Source organism: Somniosus microcephalus, unplaced genomic scaffold, assembly GCF_052327205.1.
Source record: "Somniosus microcephalus isolate GS21.2 unplaced genomic scaffold, FLI_Smic_1.0 unresolved_chr5, whole genome shotgun sequence".
NCBI lineage: Eukaryota > Metazoa > Chordata > Chondrichthyes > Squaliformes > Somniosidae > Somniosus > Somniosus microcephalus.
Window position 1 is genome coordinate 32185142 of NW_028225183.1, and position 22153 is coordinate 32207294.

Genomic DNA, 22153 nt, shown 5'->3' on the forward strand with positions numbered 1-22153 from the left:
AGTGCGGGATTGTGAATTCGGGGTTAGAGCGGGAAGGTGGTTTTGTAGTTAGTGCGGGAACGTGGATTTGGGGATAGTGCGGGTAGGTGTATTTGGGGATAAAGCGGGAATGTGGATTTGGGGATAGTGTTGGAAGGTCGATTTGTGGTAAGTTTGGGAAGTTGGATTTGGGGTTAGTGCGGGAAGGTGGATTTGGGGTTAGTGCGGGAAGGTGCAATGTGGTTAGTGCGGGAAGGTGGATTTGGGGTTAGTGCCAGAAGGTGGATTTGGGGAAAGTTTGGTGTGGTGGATTTTGGGATTGTGCGAGAAGGTGGATTTGGGTTTAGTGCGGGAAGTTGAATTTGGGGTTACTGCGGGAAGGTCAACTTGTGGTTATTGCGGGAATGTGGATTTGGGGATAGTGTTGGAAGGTGGATTTGTGGTTAGTGCGGGAAGGTGGATTGTGGTTCATGCGGGAACGTGGATTTGGGGTTAATGCGGGTAGGTGGATTTGGGTTAGTGCGGGAATGTGGATTTTGGCTTACTGCTGGAAGGTCGATTTGGGATTAGTTCGGGAAGGTGGATTTGGAGTTAGTGCGGGAATGTGGATTTGGGTTTATTGTGGGAAGGTGGATTTGGGGATAGTGTTGGAAGATGGATTTGGGGTTAGTTCATGAAGGTGGATTTGGGGTTAGTGCGGGAATGTGGATTTGGGGTTATTGCAGGAAAGTGGATTTGGGGTTAGTGCAGGAATATGGATTTGGGGTTAGTGCGGGATGGTGGAGTAGTGGTTAGTGCGGGTACGTGGATTTGGGGATTGCGCGGTTGGTTGATTTGGGGTCAGTATGGGAAGGTGGATTTGGGGATATTGCGGCATGGTGGATTTGGGGTTAGTGCTGGAAGGTGGAATTGGGTTTAGTGCAGGAAGTTGGATTTGGTGTTAGTGCGGGAATGTGGATATGGGGTTAGTGCGGGAAGGTGGATTTGTGGACAGTGCGGTATGGTGAATTTTGGGATAGTGCGAGGATGTGGATTTGGGTTTAGTGCGTTAATGTGGATTTGGGTTTAGTGCGGGAAAGTGGAGTGGCTTTAGTGCGGGATGATGGACTTGGGGTTAGTGCGAGAATGTGGATTTGGTGTTATTGCTAGAAGGTGGATTTGGGGTCAGTGCAGGAAGGTTGATTTGGTGTCAGTGCAGGAAGGTGGATTTGGGGTTAGTGCGGGAAGGTGGATTTGTGGTTATGGCCGGAATGTGGATTTGGGGATAGTGTTGGAAGTTGGATTTATGGTTAGTGCGGGAAGTTCCAGTTGGGGTTAGTGCCAGAAGGTGGATTTAGGGAAAGTGCGGTATGGTGAATTTTGGGATAGTGCGAGAAGGTGGATTTGGGTTCAGTGCAGGAAGTGGGATTTGGGGTTACTGCGGGAAGGTGGATTTGTGGTTATTGTGGGAATGTGGATTTGGGGACAGTGTTGGAAGGTGGATTTGTGGTTATTGTGGGAAGTTGGATTTGGAGTTAGTGCGGGAAGGTGGATTTGGGATTAGTGCGGGAAGCTGGATTGTGGTTAGTGCGGGAAGGTGGATTTGGGGTTAGTGCGGGAAGGTGTATTTGGGTTAGTGCGGGAATGTGGATTTGGGGTTAGTGCGGGAAGGTGGATTTGGGGTTCGTGCGGGAAGTTGGATTTGGGGTTAGGGCGGGAAGTTGGATTTGGGTTTTGGTGAGAAGGTTTATTAGTGGTTATTGCGGGAAGGTTGATTTGAGGTCAGGGCGGGAAGGTAGATTTGGGGTTCGTGCAGGAAGGTGGATTTGGGTTAGTGCGGGAATGTGCATTTGTGGTTAGTGCGGGTAGCTGGATTTGGGGATACTGCGGGAAGTTGGTTTTGGGTTTAGTGCGGGAAGGTGGATTTGGGGACTGGGTGGGAATGTGGATTTGGGGATAGATGGGAAGCTGTATTTATGGTTAGTGTGGGAAGGTGAATTTGGGGATAGTGCGGGAAGGTGGATTTGGGTTTAGTGCGGCAAGTTGGATTTGCAGTTAGTGCGGGAAGGTGCTTTTGTGGAAAGTGCAGGAAATTGGATTTGGGGTCAGTGAGGGAAGGTGGATTTGGTGTTTTGCGGGAAAGTTGATTTGGGGATAGTGCGGGAAGGTGGATTTGGTGTTAGTGTGGGAAGGTGGATTTGAGAATAGTGCGGGAAGGTGGATTTGGGGTTAGGGAAGGAAGTTGGATTTGAGGTTATTGCGGGAATGTGGATTTGGGGATAGTGCGGGAAGGTGGATTTGGGGTTAGTGCGGGAAGGTGGATTGTGGTTCGTGCGGGAACGTGGATTTGGGGTTAATGCGGGTAGGTGGATTTGGGTTAGTGCGGGAATGTGGATTTTGGCTTACTGCTGGAAGGTCGATTTGGGATTAGTTCGGGAAGGTGGATTTGGAGTTAGTGCGGGAATGTGGATTTGGGTTTATTGTGGGAAGGTGGATTTGGGGATAGTGTTGGAAGATGGATTTGGGGTTAGTTCATGAAGGTGGATTTGGGGTTAGTGCGGGAATGTGGATTTGGGGTTATTGCAGGAAAGTGGATTTGGGGTTAGTGCAGGAATATGGATTTGGGGTTAGTGCGGGATGGTGGAGTAGTGGTTAGTGCGGGTACGTGGATTTGGGGATTGCGCGGTTGGTTGATTTGGGGTCAGTATGGGAAGGTGGATTTGGGGATATTGCGGCATGGTGGATTTGGGGTTAGTGCTGGAAGGTGGAATTGGGTTTAGTGCAGGAAGTTGGATTTGGTGTTAGTGCGGGAATGTGGATATGGGGTTAGTGCGGGAAGGTGGATTTGTGGACAGTGCGGTATGGTGAATTTTGGGATAGTGCGAGGATGTGGATTTGGGTTTAGTGCGTTAATGTGGATTTGGGTTTAGTGCGGGAAAGTGGAGTGGCTTTAGTGCGGGATGATGGACTTGGGGTTAGTGCGAGAATGTGGATTTGGTGTTATTGCTGGAAGGTGGATTTGGGGTCAGTGCAGGAAGGTTGATTTGGTGTCAATGCAGGAAGGTTGATTTGGGGTTAGTGCGGGAAGGTGGATTTGTGGTTATGGCCGGAATGTGGATTTGGGGATAGTGTTGGAAGTTGGATTTGTGGTTAGTGCGCGAAGTTCCAGTTGGGGTTAGTGCCAGAAGGTGGATTTAGGGAAAGTGCGGTATGGTGAATTTTGGGATAGTGCGAGAAGGTGGATTTGGGTTCAGTGCAGGAAGTGGGATTTGGGGTTACTGCGGGAAGGTGGATTTGTGGTTATTGTGGGAATGTGGATTTGGGGACAGTGTTGGAAGGTGGATTGTGGTTAGTGCAGGAAGGTGTATTTGGGGTGTGTGCGGGAAGGTGTATTTGGGTTAGTGCGGGAATGTGGATTTGGGGTTAGTGCGGGAAGGTGGATTTGGGATTAGTGCGGAAAGGTGGATTTGGGGTTAGTGCGGGAAGGTGGCTTTGGGGTTAGTGCGGGAATGTGGATTTGTGGTTAGTGCAGGAAGGTGGATTTGGGGTTAATGCGGGAAGGTGGATTTGGGGTTCGTGCGGGAAGTTGGATTTGGGGTTAGGGCGGGAAGTTGGATTTGGGTTTTGGTGAGAAGGTTTATTAGGGGTTATTGCGGGAAGGTTGATTTGATGTCAGGGCGGGAAGGTAGATTTGGGGTTCGTGCAGGAAGGTGGATTTGGGTTAGTGTGGGAATGTGCATTTGTGGTTAGTGCGGGTAGCTGGATTTGGGGATACTGCGGGAAGTTGGTTTTGGGTTTAGTGCGGGAAGGTGGATTTGAGGACTGCGCGGGAAGTTGGATTTGGGGATAGATGGGAAGCTGTATTTATGGTTAGTGTGGGAAGGTGAATTTGGGGATAGTGCGGGAAGGTGGATTTGGGTTTAGTGCGGCAAGTTGGATTTGCAGTTAGTGCGGGAAGGTGCTTTTGTGGAAAGTGCAGGAAATTGGATTTGGGGTCAGCGCGGGAAGGTGGATTTGGTGTATTGCGGGAAAGTTGATTTGGGGATAGTGCGGGAAGGTGGATTTGGGGTTAGAGTGGGAAGGTGGATTTGAGAAAATTGCGGGAAGGTGGATTTGGGGTTAGGGAAGGAAGTTGGATTTGAGGTTATTGCGGGAATGTGGATTTGGGGATAGTGCGGGAAGGTGGATTTGGGGATATTGCGGGAAGGTGGATATGGGGTTCCTGCGGTAAGGTGGATTCGGGGTTGGTGCGGGAAGGTGGATTTGGGGTTAGTGCGGGAAGATGGATTTGGGGATTGTGCGGGAAGTTGGATTTGGGTTTAGTGTGGGAATGTGGATTTGAGGATAGTGCGGGAAGGTTTATTTGGGGTTATTGCAGGAATGTGGATTTGGGGTTAGTGCGGGATTGTGGATTTGAGATTAATGCAGGAAGTTGGATTTGGGGTTAGAGCAGGAAGATGGATTTGGGGTTAGTGCGGGAAGGTGGATTTGTTGTTAGTGCGGGAAGTTAGATTTGGGGTTTTTGCGGGATGCTGGATTTGGGGAAAGTGCGGGACTGTGGACTTGTGGTTAGTGCGGGATGGTGGTTTTGGGGTTAGTGCGGGAAGGTGGATTTGGAGTTAGTGCGGGAGGGTGGATTTGGGGATAGTGTGGGTAGGTATATTTGGGGATAAAGCAGGATTTTGGATTTCGGGTTAGTGCAGGAAGTTGGATTTGGGGATATTGTGGGAAGGTTGATTTGGGGTTATTGCAGCATGGTGGATTTGGGGTTAGTGTGGGAAGGGGGATTTGGGGATAGGGCAGGAAGGTGGATTTGGATTTAGTGCTAGAAGGTGGATTTGGGGTTAGTGCTCACGTGGATTTGGGGTTAGTGCGGGAAGGTTGATTTTTGGTTTGTGCATGAAGGTGGATTTGGGGTTTGTGCTGGAAGGTTGATTTGGGGTTATTGCAGGAACGTGGATTTGGTGTTAGTGCTGGAAGGTGGAATTGGGTTTAGTGCAGGCAGTTGGATTTGGGGTTAGTGCAGGAATGTGGATTTGGGGATAGTGCAGGAAGGTGGATTTGGGGTTAATGCAGGAAGGTGAATTTGGGGTTAGTGCGGAAAGATGGATTTAGGGTTAGTGCGGGAAGGTGGATATGTGGATAGTGCGGTATGATGAATTTTGGGATAGTGCGAGAATGTAGATTTGGGGTTATTGCGGGAATCTGAATTTGGGTTTAGTGCGGGAAAGTGGATTTGGGTTTACTGCGGGAAGATGGATTTGGGTTAGTGCGAGAAGGTGGATTTGGGGTTATTGCTGGATGGTGGATTTGGGGTCAGTGCGGGAAGTTGGATTTTATGTTAAGCGGGAATGCGGATTTGGGGATAGCGCAGGAAGGTGGATTTGGGGTTAGTGCCCGAAGTTCGATTTGTGTTTATTGCGGGAAGTTGGATTTGGGTTTATTGCCAGAAGGTGGATTTGGGGAAAATGCGGTATGGTGGATTTTGGGAGAGTGCTAGTAGGTGGATTTCGGTTTGGTGTGGGAAGATGGATTTGTGGTTACAGCGGAAAGGTGGATTTGTGGTTATTGCGGGAAAGTGGATTTGGGGATAGTGTTGGAAGGTGGATTTGTGGTTAGTGCAGGAAGTTGGATTTGGGGTTAGTGCGGGAAGGTGGATTTGGGGTTAGTGCAGGTAGGTGGATTGTGGTTAGTGCGAGAAGGTGGATTTAGGGTTAGTGCGGGAAGGTGGATTTTGGTTAGTGTGGGAATGTGGATTTGGAGTTAGTGCGGGGAGGTGGATTTGGGATTTGTGCGGGAAGGTGGATTTGGGTTTACTGCGGGAAGGTGGATTTGGGGTTAGTGTGGGAATGTGGATTTGGGTTTAGTGCGGGAAGGTGGATTTCGGGTTAGTGTGGGACGGTTGATTTGGGGTTAGTGCGGGAAGGTGGATTGGGGTTAGGGCGGGAATGTGGATTTTGGGTTAGTGCGGGATGGTGGATTTGGGATTAGAGCGGGAAGGTCGATTTGGTGTTAGTGCATGAAGGTGGATTTTGGTTCGTGCGGGAATGTGGATTTGGGGTGAATGCGGGCAGCTTGTTTTGGGGATACTGCGGGAAGTTGGATTGTGTGTTAGTGTGGAAATGTGGGTTTGGGGTTAGTGTGGGAAGGTGAATTTGGGGAATGCGCGGTAGGTTGGATTTGTGGTTAGAGCGGGAAGCTTGATTTGAGGTTAGTGTGGGAAGGTGAATTTGGGGATAGTGCGGGAAGGTGGATTTTATGTTAGTGTGGGAATGTGGATTTGGGGAAAGTGCTGGAAGTTGGATTTGGAGTCAGTGCGGGAAGGTGGATTTGGTGTTATTGCGAGAAAGTGGATTGGGGATAGTGCGTGAATGTGGATTTGTGGTTAGTTAGGGAATGTGCATTTGTGGATAGTGCAGGAATGTGGATTTGGGGTTAGGGCAGGAAGTTGGATTTGGGGTTAGTGCGGGAATGTGGATTTGGGGATAGTGCGGGAAGGTGAATTTGGGGATAGTGCGGGAAGGTGGATTTGGGGTTATTGCAGGAATGTGGATTTGGCGGATAGTGCTGGAATGTGGATTTGTGGTTAGTGCGGGAAGGTGGGTTTGGGGTTAATGCGGGAAGGTGGTTTTAGGGATAGTGCAGGAAAGTGGATTTGGGGTTAGTGCGGGAAGGTGGATTTGGGATTAGTGTGGGCAGTTGGATTTGGGGTTAGTGTGGGAAGATGGATTTGGGGTTAGTGTGGGAATGTGGATTTGGGGTTAGTGCGGGAAGTTGGATTTGGGTTATTGTGGGAAGGTGGATTTGGGGTTAGTGCGGGAAGTTGGATTTGGGGCTAGTGCGGGAAGATGGATTTGGGGTTAGTGTGGGAATGTGGATTTGGGGTTAGTGCGGGAAGTTGGATTTGGGGATATTGCGGGAAGTTTGATTTGGGGTAATTGCGGCATGGTGGATTTGGGGTTAGTGCGGGAAGGGGGATTTGGGTATAGGGCAGGAAGGTGGCTTTGGAGTTAGTGCGAAATGGTGGATTTGGGGTTAGTGCTGGAAGTGGGATTTGGGGTTAGTGCGGGAAGGTTGATATGTGGTTTGTGCGGGAAGGTTGATTTGGGGTTCGTGCTGGAAGGTTGATTTGGGGTTATTGCAGGAACGTGGATTTGGTGTTAGTGCTGGAAGGTGGAATTGCGTTTCGTGCAGGAAGTTGGATTTGAGGGTAGTGCGGGAATGTGGATTTGCGGTTAGTGCGGGAAGGTGGATTTGGGGTTAATGCACGAAGGTCGATTTGGGGTTAGTGCGGGAAGATGGATTTAGGGTTATTGCGGGAAGGTGGATTTGTGGATAGTGCGGTATGGTGAATTTTGAGATAGTGCGAGAATGTGGATTTGGGGTTAGTGCGGGAATGTGGATTTGGGTCTACTGCATGAAGATGGTTTTGGGTTAGTGCGAGAAGGTGGATGTGGGGTTATTGCTGGAAGGTTGATTTGGGGTCAGTGCGGGAAGGTGGATTTGGTGTCAGTGCAGGAAGGTGGATTTGATGTTAGTGCGGGAAGGTGGATTTGTTGTTATTGTGGGAATGTGGATTTGGGGATAATTTGGGAAGGTGGATTTGTGGTTAGTGCGGGAAGTTCGATTTGGGGTTAGTGCGGGAAGGCGGATTTGGGTTTCGTGCCAGAAGGTGGATTTGTGGAAAGTGCGGTATGGTGGATTTTGGGATAGTGCGAGAAGGTGGATTTGGGTTTAGTGTTGGAAGGTCGATTTGTGGTTAGTGCAGCAAGTTGGATTTGGGATTAGCGCGGGAAGGTGGATTTGGGTTTAATGCGGGAAGGTGGATTTGGGGTTAGTGTGGGAATGTGGATTTGGGGTTAGTGCGGGAAGGTGGATTTGGGTTTTGTGTGGGAAGGTGCATTTGGGGTTTCTGCGGGAAGGTGGATTTGGGTTTAGGGTGGGAAGTTGGATTTGGGGTGAGTGTGGGAAGGTGGATTTGGGGTTAGGGCGGGAAGGTCGATTTGGGGTTGGTGCAGGAAGGTGGATTTTGGTTAGAGCGGGAATGTGGATTTGGCGTTACTGTGGGAATGTGGATTTGGGGTAGTGCGGGAAGGTGGATTTTATGTTAATCCGGGAATGTGGATTTGGTGATAGCGTGGGAAGGTGGATTTGTGGTTAGTGCGGGAAGGTGGATTTGCGATTAGTGCGGGAAGGTGCTTTTGTGGATAGCGCAGGAAGTTGGATTTTTGGTCAGTGCGGGGAGGTGGATCTGGTGTTAGTGTGGGAAGGTGGATTTGGTGTTAGTGCTGGAAGTGGAATTGGGTTTAGTGCAGGAAGTTGGATTTGGGGGTAGTGCGGGAATGTGGATTTGGGGATAGTGCGGGAAGGTGGATTTGGGGTTAGTGCGGGAAGATGGATTTAGGGTTATTGCGGGAAGTTGGATTTGTGGATAGTGCGGTATGATGAATTTTGTGATAGTGCGAGAATGTGGATTTGGGGTTAGTGCGGGAATGTGGATTTGGGTTTAGTGCAGGAAAGTTGATTTGGGTTTACTGCATGAAGATGGATTTGGGTTAGTGCGAGAAGGTGGATTTGGGGTTATTGCTGGAAGGTTGATTTGGGGTCACTGCGGGAAGGTGGATTTGGTGTCAGTGAAGGAAGGTGGATTTGGGGTTAGTGCGGGAAGGTGGATTTGTTGTTATTGCAGGAATGTGGATTTGGGGATAGTTTGGGAAGGTGGATTTGTGGTTAGTGCGGGAAGTTCGATTTGGGGTCAGTGCGGGAAGGTGGATTTGGGTTTAGTGCCAGAAGGTGGATTTGTGGAAAGTGCGGTATGGTGGATTTTGGAATAGTGCGAGAAGGTGAATTTGGGTTTAGTGTTGGAAGGTGGATTTGTGGTTAGTGCAGGAAGTTGGATTTGGGGTTAGAGCATGAAGGTGGATTTGGGGTTAGTGCGGGAAGGTGGACTTTGGTTAGTGTGGGAATGTGGATTTGGGGTTAGTGCAGGGATGTGGATTTGGGATTCGTGCGGGAACGTGGATTTGGGGTTAGTGCGGGAAGGTATATTTGGGGTTAGTGTGGGAATGTGGATTTTGGTTAGTGCGGGAAGGTGGATTTGGGTTTAGTGTGGGAAGGTGCATTTGGGGTTAGTGCGAGAAGGTGGATTGGGGGTTAGGGTGGGAAGGTGGATTTGGGGTTAGTGTGGGAAGGTGGATTTGAGGTTATGGCGGGAAGGTCGATTTGGCGTAAGTGCAGGAAGGTGGATTTTGGTTCGTGCGGGAATGTGGATTTGGGGTGAGTGCGGGTAGCTGGATTTGGGGATACTGCGGGAAGTTGGATTTTGTGTGAGTGTGGGAATGTGGATTTGGGGTTAGTGTGGGAATGTGGATTTGGGGATTGCGCGGGAAGTTGAATTTGGGGTTAGAGCGGGAAGCTTGATTTGTGGTTAGTGTGGGAAGGTGAATTTCGGGATAGTGCGGGAAGGTTCATTTTATGTTAGTGCGGGAATGTGGATTTGGGTATAGCGCGGGAAGGTGGATTTGGGGTTAGTGCGGGAAGGTGGATTTGCGATTAGTGCAGGAAGGTGCTTTTGTGGATAGTGCAGGATGTTGGATTTGGGGTTTGTGCGGGAATGTGCATTTGGGGTTAATGCGGGAAGATGCATTTGGTGTTAATGCATGAAGGTGGATTTTGTTTTAGTGCGGGAAGCTGGATTTGGGATTATTGTGGGAAGGTGGGTTTGGGAATGGTGTTGGAAGGTGGATTTGGGGTTAGTGCGTGAAGGTTGATTTGTGGTTAGTGCAGGATAATGAATTTGGGGTTAGTGCAGGATAATGAATTTGGGGTTATTTCAGGAAGGTGGAATTGGGGTTAGTGTGGCAAGGTGGATTTGTGGTTAGTGCGAGTAGGTGGATTTCGGGATTGCAGGGGAAGCTTGATTTGGGGTCAGTACGGGAAGGTGGATTTGGGGTTCGTGCTGGAGGGTGGATTTGGGGTTATTGCAGGAACGTGGATTTGGTGTTAGTGCTGGATGGTGGAATTGGGTTTAGTGCAGGAAGTTGGATTTGGGGTTAGTGCGGGAATGTGGATTTGGGGATCGTGTGGGAAGGCGGATTTGGTGTTAATGCAGGAAGGTTGATTTGGGGTTAGTGCGAGAAGATGGATTTAGGGTTAGTGCGGGAAGGTGGATTTGTGGATAGTGCGGTATGGTGAATTTTGGGATAGTGCTAGGCTGTGGATTTGGGGTTAGAGCTGGAAGGTGGATTTGTGGTTATTGCTGGAAGGTGGATTTGGTATCAATGTGGGAAGGTTGATTTGGTGTTAGCGCAGATAGTTGGATTTGGGGTTAGCGCGGGAAGGTGGATTGGTGGTTTTTGTGGGAATGGGGATTTGGAGATAGTGTTGGAAGGTGGATTTGTGGTTAGTGCGGGAAGTTCGATTTGGGGTTAGTGTAGGAAGGTGGATAAGGGGTTAGTGCCAGAAGGTGGATTTGGGGAAATAGCGGAATGGTGGATTTTGGGATAATGCGAGAAGTTGTATTTGGATTTAGTGCGGGAAGGTGGATTTGGGGTTCCTGCGGGAAGGTGGATTTGTGGTTGTTGCGGGAATGTGGATTTGGTGATAGTGTTGGAAGGTAGATTTGTGGGGAGTGCGAGAAGTTGGATTTGGGGTTAGTGCGGGATTCTCGATTCGGTGTTAGTGCGGGAATCTGGATTTGGAGTTAGTGCGGGAAGGTGGATTTGGGGTTAGTGCGGGAAAGTGGATTTGGCGTTTGTGCGGGAAGGTGGATTTGGGGTTAGTGCGGGAAGTTTGATTTGGGGTTCATGCGGGAAGGTGGATTTTGTGTTAGGGCGGGAAGGTGGAATTGGGGTTAGGGTGAGAAGGTGGTTTAGGGGTTATTGCAGGAAGGTGGATTAGTGGTTAGGGAGGGAAGGTAGATTTGGGGTAAGTGCAGGAAAGTGGATTTGGGTTAGTGCGGGAAGGTGGAATTGGGGTTAGTGCAGGAAGGTGGATTTGGGGTTAGTGCGGGAAGCTGGATTTGGTGTTAGTGCGGTAAGATGGATTTGGGGTTAGTGTGGGAAGGTGGATTTAGGGATTGCGCGGGACGGTGGATTTGGGGATAGAGCGGGAAGCTGGATTTGTGGTTATTGTGGGAAGGTGCTTTTGTGGATAGTGCAGGAAGTTGGATTTGGGGTCAGTGCGGGAAGGTGGATTTGGTGTTATTGCGGGAAAGTGGATTTGGGGATAGTGCGGGAAGTTGGATTTGGTGTGAGTGCGGAAAGGTGGATTTGGGGTTAGTGCGGGAAGATGGATTTGGGGATATTGCGGGAATGTGGATAGGGGTTACTGCAGGTGTGTGGATTTGGGGATAGTGCGGGATGGTTGATTTGGTGTTAGTGTGGGAAAGTGGATTTGGGGTTAGGGTGAGAAAGTTGATTTGGGCTTAAAGAGGGAAAGTGGATTTGGTGTTAATGCGGGAATGTGGATTTGGGGATAGTGCGGGAAGGTGGATTTGGGGTTAGTGCAGGAAGGCGAATTTGGGGATATTGCGGGAAGGTGGATTCGGGGTTAGGGCGGGAATGTGGACTTGTGTTCAGTGCGGGAAGGTGGATTTGGGGTTATTGCGGGAAGATTGATTTGGGGATATTGCGGGAAGGTGGATTGGGGGTTATTGCGGGAAGTTTGATTTGGGAATATTGCGGGAAGTTGGATTGGGTTTAGTGCGGGAAGGTGGACTTGGGGTTAGTGCGGGAAGGTGGATTTGGGTTTAGTGCCAGATGGTGGATTTGTGGTTAGTGCGGGCAGGTGGATTTGGGGCTTGTGCGGTTGGTTGACTTGGGGTTAGTGCAGGAAGGTGGATTTGGGGTTAGTTCGGGAAGTTGGATTTGGTGTTAGTGCGGGAAGGTGGATTTGGGGATACTGCGGGAAGATGGATTTGGGGTTTGTGCAGGAAGTTGGATTTGGGGTTAGGGCGTGAAGGTTGATTTGGGGAAGGTGAAGGAAGTTGGATTTGGAGTCAGTGCGGGAAGGTGGATTTGGTGTTATTGCGGGAAAGTGGATTTGGGGATAGTGCGTGAAGTTGGATTTGGGGTTAGTTAGGGAAGGTGCATTTGGGGATAGTGCAGGAATGTGGATTTGGGGTTAGGGCAGGAAGTTGGATTTGGGGTTAGTGCAGGAATGTGGATTTGGGGATAGTGCGGGAAGGTGGATTTGAGGATAGTGCGGGAAGGTGGATTTGGGATTATTGCAGGAATGTGGAATTGGGGATAGTGCAGGAATGTGAATTTGTGGTTAGTGCGGGAAGGTGGGTTTGGGGTTAGTGCGGGAAGGTGGTTTTACAGATAGTGCAGTAAAGTGGATCTGGGGTTAGTGCGGGAAGGTGGATTTGGGATTAGTGTGGGCAGTTGGATTTGGGGTTATTGTGGGAAGGTGGATTTGGGGTTAGTGCAGGAAGGTCGATTTGGGGTTAGTGCGGTAAGCTGGATTTGGGGAAAGTTCAGGACTGTGGATTTGAGGTTAATGCAGGAAGGTGGTTTTGGGTTTAGTGCGGGAAGGTGGATTTGGGTTTAGTTCGGGAAGGTGGATTTGGGGATAGTGCGGGTAGGTATATTTGGGGATAAAGTGGGAATGTGGATTTAGGGTTAGTGCAGGAAGTTGGATTTGGGGATATTGCGGGAAGGTTGATTTGGGATTATTGCGGCATGGTGGATTTGGGATTAGTGCGGGAAGGGGGATTTGGGGATAGGGCAGGAAGGTGGATTTGGAGTTAGTGCAAAATGGTGGATTTGGGGTTAGTGCTGGAAGTGGGAATTGGGGTTAGTGCGGGAAGGTTGATATGTGGTTAGTGCGGGAAGGTGGATTTGGGGTTCATGCTGGAAGGTTGATTTTGGGTTATTGCAGGAACGTAGATTTGGTGTTAGTGCTGGAAGGTGGAATTGGGTTTAATGCAGGAAGTTGGATTTGGGGGTGGTGCGGGAATGTGGTTTTGGGTTTAGTGTGGGAAGGTGGATTTGGGTTTAGATCGGGAAGGTGGATTTGGGGATAGTGCGGGTAGGTATATTTGGGAAAAAATGGGAATGTGGATTTAGGGTTAGTGCAGGAAGTTGAATTTGGGGATATTGCGGGAAGGTTGATTTGGGATTATTGCGGCATGGTGGATTTGGGGTTAGTGCGGGAAGGGGGATTTGGGGATAGGGCAGGAAGGTGGATTTGGAGTTAGTGCGAAATGGTGGATTTGGGGTTAGTGCTGGAAGTGGGATTTGGGGTTAGTGAGGGAAGGTTGATATGTGGTTAGTGCGGGAAGGTGGATTTGGGGTTCGTGCTGGAAGGTTGATTTTGGGTTATTGCAGGAACGTGGATTTGGTGTTAGTGCTGGAAGGTGGAATTGGGTTTAGTGCAGGAAGTTGGATTTGGGGGTAGTGCGGGAATGTGGATTTGGGGATAGTGCGGGAAGGTGGATTTGGGGTTAATGCATGAATGTGGATTTGGGGTTAGTGTGGGAAGATGGATTTAGGGTTATTGCGGGAAGGTGGATTTGTGGATAGTGCGGTATGGTGAATTTTGGGATAGTGCGAGAATGTGGATTTGGGGTTAGTGCGGGAATGTGGATTTGGGTTTAGTGCAGGAAAGTGGATTTGGGTCTACTGCGTGAAGATGGATTTGGGTTAGTGCGAGAAGGTGGATTTGGGGTTATTGCTGGAAGGTTGATTTGGGGTCAGTGCGGGAAGGTGGATTTGGTGTCAGTGCAGGAAGGTGGATTTGGTGTTAGTGCGGGAAGGTGGATTTGTTGTTATTGCGGGAAAGTGGATTTGGGGATAGTTTGGGAAGGTGGATTTGTGGTTAGTGCGGGAAGTTCGATTTGGGGTTAGTTCGGGAAGGTGGATTTGGGTTTCGTGCCAGAAGGTGGATTTGTGGAAAGTGCGGTATGGTGGATTTTGGGATAGTGCGAGAAGGTGGATATGGGTTTAGTGTTGGAAGGTGGATTTGTGGTTAGTGCAGGAAGTTGGATTTGGGGTTAGCGCGGGAAGGTGGATTTGGGGTTAGTGCGGGTAGATGGATTGTGGTTAGTGCAAGAAGGTGGATTTGGGGTTAGTGCGGGAAGGTGGATTTTGGTTCATGCGGGAATGTGGATTTGGGGTTAGTGCAGGGAGGTGGTTTTGGGATTAGCGCGGGAAGGTGGATTTGGGTTTAGTGTGGGAAGGTGCATTTGGGGTTAGTGCGAGAAGGTGGATTGGGGGTTAGGGTGGGAAGGTGGATTTGGGGTTAGTGTGGGAAGGTGGATTTGAGGTTATGGCGGGAAGGTCGATTTGGCGTAAGTGCAGGAAGGTGGATTTTGGTTCGTGCGGGAATGTGGATTTGGGGTGAGTGCGGGTAGCTGGATTTGGGGATACTGCGGGAAGTTGGATTTTGTGTGAGTGTGGGAATGTGGATTTGGGGTTAGTGTGGGAATGTGGACTTGGGGATTGCGCGGGAAGTTGGATTTGGTGTTAGAGCGGGAAGCTTGATTTGTGGTTAGTGTGGGAAGGTGAATTTGGGGATAGTGCGGGAAGGTTCATTTTATGTCAGTGCGGGAATGTGGATTTGGGTATAGCGCGGGAAGGTGGATTTGGGGTTAGTGCGGGAAGGTGGATTTGTGATTAGTGCAGGAAGGTGCTTTTGTGGATAGTGCAGGATGTTGGATTTGGGGTTTGTGCGGGAATCTGCATTTGGGGTTAGTGCGGGAAGATGCATTTGGTGTTAATGCATGAAGGTGGATTTTGTTTTAGTGCGGGAAGCTGGATTTGGGATTATTGTGGGAAGGTGGCTTAGGGAATGGTGTTGGAAGGTGGATTTGGGGTTAGTGCGTGAAGGTTGATTTGGGGTTAGTGCAGGATAATGAATTTGGGGTTAGTGCAGGAAGGTGGATTTGGGGTTATTTCAGGAAGGTGGAATTGGGGTTAGTGTGGCAAGGTGGATTTGTGGTTAGTGCGAGTAGTTGGATTTCGGGATTGCAGGGGAAGCTTGATTTGGGGTCAGTACGGGAAGGTGGATTTGGGGTTCGTGCTGGAGGGTGGAATTGGGGTTATTGCAGGAACGTGGATTTGGTGTTAGTGCTGGATGGTGGAATTGGGTTTAGTGCAGGAAGTTGGATTTGGGGTTAGTGCGGGAATGTGGATTTGGGGATCGTGTGGGAAGGCGGATTTGGTGTTAATGCAGGAAGGTGGATTTGGGGTTAGTGCGAGAAGATGGATTTAGGGTTAGTGCGGGAAGGTGGATTTGTGGATAGTGCGGTATGGTGAATTTTGGGATAGTGCTAGGCTGTGGATTTGGGGTTAGTGCGGTAATGTGGATTTGGGTTTAGTGCGGGAAAGTGGATTTGTGTGTAGTGCGGGAAGATGGATTTGGGATTAGAGCTGGAAGGTGGATTTGTGGTTATTGCTGGAAGGTGGATTTGGTATCAATGTGGGAAGGTTGATTTGGTGTTAGCGCAGATAGTTGGATTTGGGGTTAGCGCGGGAAGGTGGATTGGTGGTTTTTGTGGGAATGGGGATTTGGAGATAGTGTTGGAAGGTGGATTTGTGGTTAGTGCGGGAAGTTCGATTTGGGGTTAGTGTAGGAAGTTGGATAAGGGGTTAGTGCCAGAAGGTGGATTTGGGGAAATAGCGGAATGGTGGATTTTGGGATAGTGCGAGAAGTTGTATTTGGATTTAATGCGGGAAGGTGGATTTGGGGTTCCTGCGGGAAGGTGGATTTGTGGTTGTTGCAGGAATGTGGATTTGGTGATAGTGTTGGAAGGTAGATTTGTGGGGAGTGCGAGAAGTTGGATTTGGGGTTAGTGCGGGATTCTCGATTCGGTGTTAGTGCGGGAATGTGGATTTGGAGTTAGTGCGGGAAGGTGGATTTGGGGTTAGTGCGGGAAAGTGGATTTGGCGTTTGTGCGGGAAGGTGGATTTGGGGTTCGTGCGGGAAGTTTGATTTGGGGTTCGTGCGGGAAGGTGGATTTTGGGTTAGGGCGGGAAGGTGGAATTGGGGTTAGGGTGAGAAGGTGGTTTAGGGGTTATTGCAGGAAGGTGGATTAGTGGTTAGGGAGGGAAGGTAGATTTGGGGTAAGTGCAGGAAAGTGGATTTGGGTTAGTGCGGGAAGGTGGAATTGGGGTTAGTGCAGGAAGGTGGATTTGGGGTTAGTGCGGGAAGCTGGATTTGGTGTTAGTGCGGTAAGATGGATTTGGGGTTAGTGTGGGAAGGTGGATTTAGGGATTGTGCGGGACGGTGGATTTGGGGATAGAGCGGGAAGCTGGATTTGTGGTTATTGTGGGAAGGTGCTTTTGTGGATAGTGCAGGAAGTTGGATTTGGGGTCAGTGCGGGAAGGTGGATTTGGTGTTATTGCGGGAAAGTGGATTTGGGGATAGTGCGGGAAGTTGGATTTGGGGTGAGTGCGGAAAGGTGGATTTGGGGTTAGTGCGGGAAGGTAGATTTGGGGATATTGCGGGAATGTGGATAGGGGTTACTGCAGGTGTGTGGATTTGGGGACAGTGCGGGATGGTTGATTTGGTGTTAGTGTGGGAAAGTGGATTTGGTGTTAGGGTGAGAAAGTTGATTTGGGCTTAAAGAGGGAAAGTGGATTTGGTGTTAATGCGGGAATGTGGATTTGGGGATAGTGCGGGAAGGTGGATTTGGGGTTAGTGCAGGAAGGCGGATTTGGGGATATTGCGGGAAGGTGGATTCGGGGTTAGGGCGGGAATGTGGACTTGTGTTCAGTGCGGGAAGGTGGATTTGGGGTTATTGCGGGAAGATTGATTTGGGGATATTGCGGGAAGGTGGATTGGGGGTTATTGCGGGAAGTTTGATTTGGGGATATTGCGGGAAGTTGGACTTGGGTTTAGTGCGGGAAGGTGGACTTGGGGTTAGTGCCGGAAGGTGGATTTGGGTTTAGTGCCAGATGGTGGATTTGGGGTTAGTGCGGGCAGGTGGATTTGGGGCTTGTGCGGTTGGTTGACTTGGGGTTAGTGCAGGAAGGTGGATTTGGGGTTAGTTCGGGAAGTTGGATTTGGTGTTAGTGCGGGAAGGTGGATTTGGGGGTACTGCGGGAAGATGGATTTGGGGTTTGTGCAGGAAGTTGGATTTGGGGTTAGGGCGGGAAGGTTGATTTGGGGAAGGTGCAGGAAGTTGGATTTGGAGTCAGTGCGGGAAGGTGGATTTGGTGTTATTGCGGGAAAGTGGATTTGGGGATAGTGCGTGAAGTTGGATTTGGGGTTAGTTCGGGAAGGTGCATTTGGGGATAGTGCAGGAATGTGGATTTGGGGTTAGGTCAGGAAGTTGGATTTGGGGTTAGTGCAGGAATGTGGATTTGGGGATAGTGCGGGAAGGTGGATTTGGGGATAGTGCGGGAAGGTGGATTTGGGATTATTGCAGGAATGTGGAATTGGGGATAGTGCAGGAATGTGGATTTTGGTTAGTGCGGGAAGGTGGGTTTGGGGTTAGTGCGGGAAGGTGGTTTTACGGATAGTGCAGTAAAGTGGATTTGGGGTTAGTGCGGGAAGGTGGATTTGGGATTAGTGTGGGCAGTTGGATTTGGGGTTATTGTGGGAAGGTGGATTTGGGGTTAGTGCAGGAAGGTCGATTTGGGGTTAGTGCGGTAAGCTGGATTTGGGGAAAGTTCAGGACTGTGGATTTGAGGTTAGTGCAGGAAGGTGGTTTTGGGTTTAGTGCGGGAAGGTGGATTTGGGTTTAGTTCGGGAAGGTGGATTTGGGGATAGTGCGGGTAGGTGTATTTGGGGATAAAGTGGGAATGTGGATTTAGGGTTAGTGCAGGAAGTTGGATTTGGGGATATTGCGGGAAGGTTGATTTGGGATTATTGCGGCATGGTGGATTTGGGATTAGTGCGGGAAGGGGGATTTGGGGATAGGGCAGGAAGGTGGATTTGGAGTTAGTGCAAAATGGTGGATTTGGGGTTAGTGCTGGAAGTGGGATTTGGGGTTAGTGCAGGAAGGTTGATATGTGGTTAGTGCGGGAAGGTGGATTTGGGTTAGTGCGGGAAGGTGGAATTGGGGTTAGTGCGGGAAGGTGGAATTGGGGTTAGTGCAGGAAGGTGGATTTGGGGTTAGTGCGGGAAGCTGGATTTGGTGTTAGTGCGGTAAGATGGATTTGGGGTTAGTGTGGGAAGGTGGATTTAGGGATTGTGCGGGACGGTGGATTTGGGGATAGAGCGGGAAGCTGGATTTGTGGTTATTGTGGGAAGGTGCTTTTGTGGATAGTGCAGGAATTTGGATTTGGGGTCAGTGCGGGAAGGTGGATTTGGTGTTATTGCGGGAAAGTGGATTTGGGGATAGTGCGGGAAGTTGGATTTGGGGTGAGTGCGGAAAGGTGGATTTGGGGTTAGTGCGGGAAGGTAGATTTGGGGATATTGCGGGAATGTGGATAGGGGTTACTGCAGGTGTGTGGATTTGGGGACAGTGCGGGATGGTTGATTTGGTGTTAGTGTGGGAAAGTGGATTTGGTGTTAGGGTGAGAAAGTTGATTTGGGCTTAAAGAGGGAAAGTGGATTTGGTGTTAATGCGGGAATGTGGATTTGGGGATAGTGCGGGAAGGTGGATTTGGGGTTAGTGCAGGAAGGCGGATTTGGGGATATTGCGGGAAGGTGGATTCGGGGTTAGGGCGGGAATGTGGACTTGTGTTCAGTGCGGGAAGGTGGATTTGGGGTTATTGCGGGAAGATTGATTTGGGGATATTGCGGGAAGGTGGATTGGGGGTTATTGCGGGAAGTTTGATTTGGGGATATTGCGGGAAGTTGGACTTGGGTTTAGTGCGGGAAGGTGGACTTGGGGTTAGTGCGGGAAGGTGGATTTGGGTTTAGTGCCAGATGGTGGATTTGGGGTTAGTGCGGGCAGGTGGATTTGGGGCTTGTGCGGTTGGTTGACTTGGGGTTAGTGCAGGAAGGTGGATTTGGGGTTAGTTCGGGAAGTTGGATTTGGTGTTAGTGCGGGAAGGTGGATTTGGGGGTACTGCGGGAAGATGGATTTGGGGTTTGTGCAGGAAGTTGGATTTGGGGTTAGGGCGGGAAGGTTGATTTGGGGAAGGTGCAGGAAGTTGGATTTGGAGTCAGTGCGGGAAGGTGGATTTGGTGTTATTGCGGGAAAGTGGATTTGGGGATAGTGCGTGAAGTTGGATTTGGGGTTAGTTCGGGAAGGTGCATTTGGGGATAGTGCAGGAATGTGGATTTGGGGTTAGGGCAGGAAGTTGGATTTGGGGTTAGTGCAGGAATGTGGATTTGGGGATAGTGCGGGAAGGTGGATTTGGGGATAGTGCGGGAAGGTGGATTTGGGATTATTGCAGGAATGTGGAATTGGGGATAGTGCAGGAATGTGGATTTGTGGTTAGTGCGGGAAGGTGGGTTTGGGGTTAGTGCGGGAAGGTGGTTTTACGGATAGTGCAGTAAAGTGGATTTGGGGTTAGTGCGGGAAGGTGGATTTGGGATTAGTGTGGGCAGTTGGATTTGGGGTTATTGTGGGAAGGTGGATTTGGGGTTAGTGCAGGAAGGTCGATTTGGGGTTAGTGCGGTAAGCTGGATTTGGGGAAAGTTCAGGACTGTGGATTTGAGGTTAGTGCAGGAAGGTGGTTTTGGGTTTAGTGCGGGAAGGTGGATTTGGGTTTAGTTCGGGAAGGTGGATTTGGGGATAGTGCGGGTAGGTGTATTTGGGGATAAAGTGGGAATGTGGATTTAGGGTTAGTGCAGGAAGTTGGATTTGGGGTTAGTGCGGGAAGGTTGATATGTGGTTAGTGCGGGAAGGTGGATTTGGGGTTCATGCTGGAAGGTTGATTTTGGGTTATTGCAGGAACGTAGATTTGGTGTTAGTGCTGGAAGGTGGAATTGGGTTTAGTGCAGGAAGTTGGATTTGGGGGTAGTGCGGGAATGTGAATTTGGGGATAGTGCGGGAAGGTGGATTTGGGGTTAATGCACGAAGGTGGATTTGGGGTTAGTGTGGGAAGATGGATTTAGGGTTATTGCGGGAAGGTGGATTTGTGGATAATGCGGTATGGTGAATTTTGGGATAGTGCGAGAATGTGGTTTTGGGTTTAGTGCGGGAAGGTGGATTTGGGTTTAGTTCGGGATGGGGGATTTGGGGATAGTGCAGGTAGGTATATTTGGGATAAAATGGGAATGTGGATTTAGGGTTAGTGCAGGAAGTTGAATTTGGGGATATTGCGGGAAGGTTGATTTGGGATTATTGCGGCATGGTGGATTTGGGGTTAGTGCGGGAAGGGGGATTTGGGGATAGGGCAGGAAGGTGGATTTGGAGTTAGTGCGAAATCGTGGATTTGGGGTTAGTGCTGGAAGTGGGATTCGGGGTTAGTGCGGGAAGGTTGATATGTGGTTAGTGCGGGAAGGTGGATTTGGGGTTCGTGCTGGAAGGTTGATTTTGGGTTATTGCAGGAACGTGGATTTGGTGTTAGTGCTGGAAGGTGGATTTGGGTTTAGTGCAGGAAGTTGGATTTGGGGGCAGTGCGGGAATGTGGATTTGTGGATAGTGCGGTATGGTGAATTTTGGGATAGTGCGAGAATGTGGATTTGGGGTTAGTGCGGGAATGTGGATTTGGGTTTAGTGCAGGAAAGTGCATTTGTGTCTACTGCATGAAGATGGATTTGGGTTAGTGCGAGAAGGTGGATTTGGGGTTATTGCTGGAAGGTTGATTTGGGGTCAGTGCGGGAAGGTGGATTTGGTGTCAGTGCAGGAAGGTGGATTTGGTGTTAGTGCGGGAAGGTGGATTTGTTGTTATTGCGGGAAAGTGGATTTGGGGATAGTTTGGGAAGGTGGATTTGTGGTTAGTGCGGGAAGTTCGATTTGGGGTTAGTGCGGGAAGGTGGATTTGGGTTTCGTGCCAGAAGGTGGATTTGTGGAAAGTGCGGTATGGTGGATTTTGGGATAGTGCGAGAAGGTGGATATGGGTTTAGTGTTGGAAGGTGGATTTGTGGTTAGTGCAGGAAGTTGGATTTGGGGTTAGCGCGGGAAGGTGGATTTGGGGTTAGTGCGGGTAGATGGATTGTGGTTAGTGCAAGAAGGTGGATTTGGGGTTAGTGCGGGAAGGTGGATTTTGGTTCGTGCGGGAATGTGGATTTGGGGTTAGTGCAGGGAGGTGGTTTTGGGATTAGCGCGGGAAGGTGGATTTGTGTTTAATGCGGGAAGGTGGATTTGGGGTTAGTGTGGGAATGTGGATTTGGGGTTAGTGCGGGAAGGTGGATTTGGGTTTTGTGTGGGAAGGTGCATTTGGGGTTTGTGCGGGAAGGTCGATTTGGGGTTAGGGTGGGAAGTTGGATTTGGGGTGAGTGTGGGAAGGTGGATTTGGAGTTAGGGCGGGAAGGTCGATTTGGGGTTAGTGCAGGAAGGTGGATTTTGGTTAGTGCGGGAATGTGGATTTGGGGTGAGTGCGGGTAGCTGGATTTGGGGATACTGCGGGAAGTTGGATTTTGCGTTAGTGTGGGAATGTGGATTTGGGGTTACTGTGGGAATGTGGATTTGGGGATTGCGCGGGAGGTTGGATTTGGGGTTAGAGCGGGAAGCTTGATTTGTGGTTATTGTGGGAAGGTGAATTTGGGGATAGTGCGGGAAGGTGGATTTTATGTTTGTGCGGGAATGTGGACTTCGGTATAGTGCGGGAAGGTGGATTTCGGGTTAGTGCAGGAAGGTGGATTTGCGATTAGTGCAGTAAGGTGCTTTTGTGGATAGTGCAGGAAGTTGGATTTGGGGTCAGTGCGGGAAGGTGGATTTGGTGTTATTGCGCAAAAGTGTATTTGTGGATTCTGTGTGAAGGTGGATTTGGGGTAAGTGTGGGAAGGTGGATTTGGGCATAGTCCAAGATGGTGGATTTGGGGTTAAGGCAGGAAGTTGGATTTGGGGTTAGTGCGGGAATGTGGATTTGGGGATATTGCGGGAAGGTGGATTTGGAGATTGTGCGGGAAGGTTGATTTGGTGTTAGTGTGGGAAAGTGGATTTGGGATTAGGGTGAGAAAGTTGATTTGGGCTTAAAGAGGGAAAGTGGATTTGGTGTTAGTGCTGGAATGTGGATTTGGGGATAGTGCGGGAAGGTGGATTTGGGGTTAGTGCAGGAAGGCGGATTTGGGGATATTGCGGGAAGGTGGATTCGGGGTTAGGGCGGGAATGTGGACTTGTGTTCAGTGCGGGAAGGTGGATTTGGGGTTATTGCGGGAAATTGATTTGGGGATATTGCGGGAAGGT